Raw genomic sequence first — 9000 nt, forward strand, 5'->3', positions numbered from 1 at the left:
TACACTCTAAACCTTTATTTAATAATTAACACTTTAAGCTCTTATCTTCTAAAGTTTCCACTATCACAATTACATCAACATACACCACTTAACACCACCACCACCACCAATAATACCATCACCGACAGCCACCTTCCCACCACCGCCGCCACATTTGCGCGTTACCATGCTCATTGAGTAAAAAAGACTCAACATCCCAGGGTAAACTAGTTTCATTATGTAATATAATGCTTTATTCATTGACTTGAACCAAAAAGTAAACAAAACCTGAAAATTCAATCAAATGAATACAATTCTTAGTATATTCAGATTATATGTAAAAGCATAATCCAATACGTTTTGTAATTTGGTTTTTTTTGATAATAAATGTGGTTACTAAGACTATTTAATGTGTAAAACCTTTCGAGTTTTATAAATCTTGCAAATAGGTATATAAGATGCGGGTTTCAGGCCACATATACATACACTCAATACACTCACAATATATGTATATACGAACATGTATGTAGAGAAATAAAGTGAAAAGCTTTTTCTTTCTTTCAAAAGGGACACTTCTTTCTTTAAACTATTGAGACTATATATTGTTAGGATTAAACATGCACACACACAAGTTAACAAGTACTAAAAGAAAATTGAACTCGAGAGATTTAATGTGGTTCAATCTTACGATGTGTGAGAGTTAATCCACACCCTAGGTTTTCTTTTTATTGAGTGATAAATAAACAATGTACGAGAGAAGTTTATATAGGCTACACCATTAGGGTTTACATCCCAACTAAACTTGTTCCCCAAGTTTCTTAACATAGCTTATGTAATAAGAACCCCTCGTGTTCTTTAATGCTCCCTAGTTACTCCCGGTTTTCTTTTCGGTTAACCTGAAAACCGGTAAAAGGCTCCCATTGAACTCAACCCAGCAGCCATAACAGCTGACTCGTTCTCCGTCCCTGTCGGCTCCCACTGACTTGAATTGCGGTCACCTGGAACAGGCTGGAAACAACACTCTTCGAATAAAACAGATGATTAACTGGAGAGACTTTAACAACTGGAACATTGGTTCTCTAAACCCACTGCGCAACACCATGCTCCTGCTGCCATGAATGCCCTTGACTGGTCTCTGAATTTTCCCTAGGTGCTCAACCTGTGTAGATCTGGATTTGCCAATTGCAAAGCAAACTTTCTTCTGCCAAACAAGATTATGTGAACCTAATTTTGTTTTTCTTCTGACTTGAGATGGTCACTACCTCAGATGGTATACTGACCATATAAAGCGAACCCCGTTTCTTGTTCTAGCCACGACTAGATTCCCCTTGATAAGCTTCCACTGCCTGTTCTCGAATTTACCTCATGCCCCTGTTCATTCAACTGTCTGACAAAACTGACATAAATTAACTGCTTCAGACTTGAGTAACTCAGACATCCTTCAGAGTCCATGAACCGACTGGAGTTTTCAATTCTATGTCACCCACACCCTACACATTTGCCAGTCTTACCTTTTTAAAATCCTTAACTTTAAGATTCTACCTTGCTTCACAACGGGGTAGCCTGAAATGAAACATCGAAATCGATGACCCATGAATCTACACTACTCTCTACTCTTCAAATGAGCGACTTGCCTGGGTAGTTGTCTTCTGTAGTATTTAGTTATTTCTTGTTTTCTGGACATTAGTTCTTAAATGTCCCACCTCATCTGATCATGCTTGTTAAAAGAAGCATCTCCACCCACCAAAAAACAAAGCCACAAGCCACTGCCTTTAACGTTTTCTTTCGACTTGCTAAACGAGACGAATCCAAAGCCATCTGCTTTGACGGATCCTTACTGCCCGTTTTTCATGCAATACGCCGGACTCCTCTTATCACGAACAAACCAATCTAGGCCCGCTATAACTTGACATCAGCACACCTTGTTGATGAAGAAACTTTTGATCTTGCCTTTACTACCCCATTGATTTTTTTCTTAGTTGTAAAACACATGACAACCACCAACCTAATGAAAAGAACAAGAAGTGAGCCTCTTGCTTCTAACATGACCTGATTCAAAGCCTCCTGCTTGACGAATCGTCGAATCCTTCCCGTCCACTTCTTCTGCTCTTCTGGTTGGAATAAATTATGCCTCAAGAACAAGCCGTCTTGCTTACAAAAGAAAGAATAAAAATCGGTCGAAGGTACCTGGACACCTGCTGCTGTTGTAAAAAACAGCCACAACCGGACACCTATGTTCATCGTCATTCACTTCGTCGTCTCAAACGGTACTCTTCCGTGACAACGGCTGACTTGAACACCCTGAAATAGCCCCTGCTGTCCCAAACAGTCCTGAAACAACCCCTCCTGCGATAAATAGTCATGGAACAGCCCCTGCTGTAAACAGTCTCCGTTTTTCTGCTGTAAACACAATCTTGAAACTGCCCCTTCTGTCCCAAAACCCAGTTTTGTCTACTGCTGTGTGCCCCGTAACTAAGATGACCCTTTGTGTCACCGGCTTTCATAGAAGCCTCTTTCTTCAACCTTACTAACCTGGTGATCTGTGCGTTATGAGCTTGGAAGCTGGCTTTGATACCATTTGTCAGGAATTAGACACGCACACACACAGGTTAACAGGTACTAAAAAAGAAAATAGAACACGAGAGATTTGATTTGGTTCAGTCTCATGATTTGTGAGACCTAATCCACAGGGGCAACTGGGTTTTTCTTTTATTGAGTGATAATTAAAACATGTACAAGAGATGTGTATATATAGGTGACACCATTAGTGTTTCATCCTAACCAAACTTGCTTCCCAAGTTTCTTAAAAAGGCCAGACCTAAGTGAATTATAGACCGGCTTGTTTAGCTCGACATAAAAAGACCTGCAGCCTTACTTATCTTCTGAACTTAGTAGCGTCTTAGTGGGCTGTAGACAACATATGTCAACATATGTAGCCATTACTTGACAACGTGGAAATGCAAAAACCATTAAAGTTACTACTTTAAACTTTACTTAGTAAATGGTCAAACAATGACCTACTCCTCCATTTCCATACTAAGGATTCGGTCAATACATTGACTTTAGTACTTTTATTTACCTTATAATTAACATGCTAATACTAATAAATAAGGGCCAACCAAAATCAAGATTAAACTCAACATAAGTATCATCACCCGACGAGAGTGGGATGCTCATCAACCCCTTTACTTTGAAGTTTTTTTTGGGTAATGGGCTACCTCCATGAATCTCATATAACAACCATTAATGTTTTGTCAAGTAACATGGCTGAAATCCCACGTCAATTTCTATATGTGACATGCCACATTGATGAGAGGGAAAGATGAAATTTATTTTCGATTATTCTCTTCATTGCTTGATCATGACACAGTTATTCCTACTCTAGATTCTAGAAATGTGAGATAGAGACTTACTATAACAAGGTTAGTTAGATTTCATAACATTTATGTCTATAGGCATATAGGTTCACTTTTTTTAAGCTGTATTGGTCGGTTTCTTAGTCATCTTACTTCCAGTTATCTGTGTTTGTCTGGTTATTTGGAGTTATTATCATCCGTAATGGTAAATGTGGATTTATACAACAATAGATTTTACTCTCCTTGCACTTATTGTGTTGCGTTTTACAGGGTTGATGAACTCAAAGTTCTCAGTGAGGAGGAGTTGGTTGATATGGCGTTCCAAGCATCACTCAAGGTATGCTGCTAAATACACTATGTTAAAGTTGCATACAATATAACCCATAATGCCGTTAATTTCTTGCAGGGTGGTAACATGAGAAGAGATACGTCATCATGATCAAAAGAGTGCTCGAATGGGTAAGGAAGTTATCTCCAAAACCTTTCATAGATTCATGTAAGAGGTAGCAAAATGGGATGGTAGGATTAAAGTAGGAGTAGGAACTCAACCTTTATGGTTACTTCAGTAGTTATCTTTTTTAACAGAAATAATCAGGAGGTTATATGCATAAAAATACATTTTGGATGACTTTTGATCCCTTAAACCATATTTAATTAACTTGTTGATTTTCCCAATGTGACCCATTTGAGATAAAAAAAAGTTAATTGAATTCGGCCATTCTATATGGAGGCTTTGGTGATATTGACATACTCCCTTCTATGGCAGGATCTCTTTCCTTTGAGCACAATAATTGAATACGTGTTGGTATAGACAAGTGTCTTTTATATTTAATCATAGTTGTATGTCAACCTCCTGACCTCTATAAGTTGAACCTTCAATTGTAAACGTATAAACTTATATATTAACTGACTGATTTCCCATTCCTCTCATCTTAGATATAAGCATTAGCTTTTTCTCTTGAGACTTGTCTACTATAATTTGTTGTTAACCTACCTTCCAAGTTCTATTATATGTAAAAGAATTTAATCATAAGTTTCTAACAACTGGTAATATTCATTTTTTCTTTCCCTACTACTGAATGAAAGGCTCTCCTAAGTAATTTTTTTTTGCTCTATAATTTTAGGACTACAAATGCCAGCAAAATCACTGATGCCAGTCTCACATACTCAAAATCAGGACTAGATGAGGATTATGTGCCTTCAAATGAATTTCGCAAGGGATCCAAGAGAACCATTAATAAGGGGAAGATGAATGGAGACTCATCTAAGAAGAGCAGAAGAGCGATTAAGAAGGATATAACCCATGAAGTAAGGCATTTATTTACTCTGTCTTTTCTGTTACCTTTTGAGTTTGATGGTCATGCATGATTGCATACTTCAACCGCCATTAATTTGTTAGGAAATTTGAGCAGATTTTGACTGAATACACACAGTGACACACACACAATACCGAATTAATCAACAAGAATGAAGATCACAAGAGATTTAACGTGGTATCTCACACTAAACTATGTACTAATCCACTAAACAAGGCCTCCTGCTTTTAGATATCTGCATGGTTGTAAAATCGGTCGGCGGTATATTGGCCGCTGACCACCTTCAAGCGATAAATCGGTCTTGGCCGTGATATATCGGTTTCTCGGAGGATAGTATAAATTACTATTTTTAAAAAAAAGTAATTATTAAATTCAATATCCCAACAAAATAGGTTAATAACCATAATAAAAGAAAAGCTAAATCTACAATAATAATATACTTATATGACCTAACAAACCGGCCCTAAGTGATCAAAGGGGGAGGCTGCTCTAGACTAAACAATCAAGGCCTCCTGCCTCTGTAGCCTTTTAGTGGGCCGTACCCCCGTAGAGAACAATACGCCAACATAGTTATCTCTGAGTTTTTTCTAATGGAATGGTCAAAACAGTCGGTCTACCAGGAAACTTGTTTATTAATCCTTAGCTCAACTTTTAACATTTGTTTTAGAGTGGACAAAGGGATCAATATCACTTACAAGAGGGATAGTTTTGAAGCAATACAAATTTTTCTTGTATATAATTTATAGCCATTGTGGCTATTGTGCCTGATTATATTTATATATTTTTTTTCACCTAGGTAAATTATAAAGATTCTTACCATTTATCTACCACACACATCTATTATATGGCAAATTTGAATATACAAGTACTGACTTTTTTGCTACAGTATGATTTTTCTTTTTCCATTTCTGTTGGCTGGTGCATTTCCTGATTATAATACTTCTACCATTCAAGATTTTGATCGTTTGTTTTTGATGTGTTAACCTTTATATACTACTGTATCATAAAATGGGAAATGTTTAATAGCTGTTTTATGCAGTAATTTTCTTAGTTGGATTTATTAGAATTAGGTTACATCTCCAGTTCAATGTGTTTTACTTCTTTCTTGTTTATGTAATTGTACTTTAATTGACTATCATGCATGAAGTGATTAGGCCATTTTAGCTGGTTTTATTTCTTAACATTATTTTGAATTTTTGATTTGTCTTTAGAGGTCGTTAAACTTCAGTTGCATTTGCTTTTGTTGATTCAATTTACGTTTTCTTTCTTTTCGATAGTTTAAACTATTGTGATATTTTTTTATGTGTTTTGATGAGTCCCATTTTCATATATTTTATTAAGAATACGTATCAGTGAGTAATGTATTTCCTACAAATTTTTAGGAAGATTATATGATAGAGGTGGAGAAAGTTGCTATGATCAAAGAGAAACAAGAAGAAGATAAATCTTGCAAGATTACATTCTTTTAGGTATGTTATCTCATAGTTTATACTAGTAAAAGTAATGCCTGTGTTATTTATTCGTTGGTGATTCTGGAACTAGTGCATAATTTATGATTTTCTTTTAATTTTATAGTGGTGCTTCTGGCCCCGTTTCATGCGTGACTCTCTCAGAGAAGAAAGAGCGCCTGTCATAATCTAAATTTACAAGCTATTCTACCCAGGTTTGCATTTTTGTCAACTCAATTTTCCATATCTTGAACTTATTGTTATATAGGTTGACTTATTATCAACGTATTTATTACGAGTATATGTTGTCATGAAGTACATGTATTTGCCCGTTTTAAGCCTGCCAATGTGAACTAATTGAAATCTTCATATGTAACATTTTTTATTCTCTTAGCAGGTAAAGTCATCAAATACTCGTGAACACATACCACTACATGGTAGTGAGATTCTTCTTTGTGTAGAGGTTTATTATATTAACCGACGAGCAACATGGGTTAAGGTAAAAATATTATTGGGAATCCAACATTTCATTTTCTTTTTGTTGATAAATTACTCTCTACAATTATATTAACTTATTTGACAACTAATTTTTATCTTGTTATTTTTTGTAGACTCAAGAAATTGTTGTTCTTGGACAACAATTATTAACTGAACTGAGAGATAAAATATATTGTTTAACAGACCAAATCATGAAGTTGGCCACAAAGGATGATCCGTCTGGATATTTCCTCATAGAAGTAATTTACTGAATCTTTTGCTGTGTGTTTCAAATATGCTTCTATATAGTTCGTCAACCATGTATCAAAAAGTTATACTTGTGTAGGATGTATTTTACAATGATTCAAGGAATGCCCGTGCTGCAGACTACAGTAAACCCATTCGTGATTGGCTTAGAGAATCCAAGGAGACTGCACTTGAAAAGTGGGAATCCATTGTATCTGGTGAACTGCAGCACAAGCAAAAGAAATTTCTAGGTAGCGGACGTGGACCAAAATTGCCTCATTTTAAAGATCGTCCAATGCAGGGAACCCATTTTTGTGACTTAAATTTCCGAGTTGGAGCAGGGTATTTGTACTGTCATCAGATATAATTCCTATTTTATACACGTGCTTTGTTTTGGTTTAAACTTGCATTGGTTTTATTTTTGACTTACGTTTTTCAAAAGAAACCTTAAAACCCATAGGTGGCAGCTCAACCCACTTACTCATCAATGGTCGATTTGTTATATTTTATCTCAGATGGGTCAAACAGCTTAAAAAAGGTAGAAAGGGTCAGATGGGTCTAACATGTCAAATGTGGTCCTAAGTGTGTAACTAAATGAATAGAACCTCCAAAAGCATTTTATTTTTAAAAAGTTAGATTATTACTACCACAAATTAATGTTTGTAAGGTAAAGTGGCATCAAAGGTTAAACTTTGTGTAAAGTATTTAACTATGGTGAGGTGATTTACCTTTATCCACAAAATGGTCGGGTGACTCTCCACGAACGTACTGAACTTTTAGAAATTATTAGAATGGGCAATTTTGACGCAAGTTACCCTGTTATTCAAATTTACACTAGTAAATTACCCTTTGGAGGTCAAAGGTATCCTTTCAAAAGTTTTGAAAATAGAGTTTAGGTGAGTATGTTACTCTTTAGTGAAATTTTAGTTTATTTATTTATTTGGTATATCTTATTTGTACACTCAGCACTTGATCTGTATAAATTATCAATTTTTACCCATCACTCACCTGTTCAATTTTGCCCATTTTGCCAATTGCCACCTCAATGATCAACGAATCTGAAGAATGCAAATTCGAGTAGCTGACAATCTGACATGAAATTTGTTGGTGATGTAGGGAGATTGTAAGCATGTATTGGTGATTCGAGACATGAGATTAATTCATCCGGAGGATGTACAAAATCGAGCTGCTTATCCATTGATTATGTTCCAGTCAAAATTGCGTTTCCAAAAGTGCTCGTGCTGTAAGATTTTTAGAGCAAGAAAAGTGACTGTGGATGACAAGTGGGCACCAGAGAATCCTTGCTATTTCTGCGGCATTTGCTATTTCATGCTTCATTATTCAGATAATAAACTCGTATATGATGACTTCCAGGTCTTTGATTATATTCATGATTAGTTTCAAGACAAGCTACCAGAGGAGGATTCATCTGACCATCTGGTTTCGCCTCCCAAAATATGACCACGTTAGGGCTTTCGAATTTTGGGCCATGTTTGTTCAAGCTGATGATTTATGCTACATGCACCATGAGTTCTGTGGCAAGTTTTCCCTTTTGCTATATGAACGCAATGCTGGTGGATGGAGGTAGTTTTTCCTACAGAAACAGATGGAATAAGTTGAAAGCAAAGATGAAAAGGGTCTACTTATTTCATTCAGCTGAGGAGTACATCATAAGATGGTATACATATACACGTCTGGATGAGTTGATGTAGCACGCATCAAGTTAATCTATCATTAATTCAAATTTGAAGTTTTGGACCTTTTTAATCAGACTCATTACCTTTTAAATATACACATGTATCAATGGTGCCGAAAACTTGTAAACATGAAACTAAATCAACATAAGAATACATGCATAACCTATGATTTCACTATATGGGAGAAACTAGATTACACTCGTGAGTTACGAAGTAATATTTTGATTATTTATATGCTTCAAAAAAGTGTTTTAAATAAACTACAATACAATCAATAACTAAATAAGTACAAAAAAAAGTATTGAACGGTATGCAACTAATTTTGTCAGATAAAGACAATAATAACGACATATAAAACCACAGTATAGTACACACAAAAACTCCATGTTAAAAAGAAAGGAAAAACATAAACATATGTGTAAACAATAAAAATCGAAATAAATGCTTTTGAGAAGTATATTGGCCAAAAATATTATTTTTT

General features: G+C 35.5%; 1 pseudogene; it reads left to right on the forward strand.

The window, feature by feature from the left end:
• The first annotated feature begins 3537 nt into the window (after positions 1–3537).
• Positions 3538–8696, forward strand: LOC122604284 (annotated as a pseudogene).
• Positions 8697–9000: the final 304 nt, after the last annotated feature.

This window comes from Erigeron canadensis, chromosome 6, assembly GCF_010389155.1.
Source record: "Erigeron canadensis isolate Cc75 chromosome 6, C_canadensis_v1, whole genome shotgun sequence".
NCBI classification, from domain to species: domain Eukaryota; kingdom Viridiplantae; phylum Streptophyta; class Magnoliopsida; order Asterales; family Asteraceae; genus Erigeron; species Erigeron canadensis.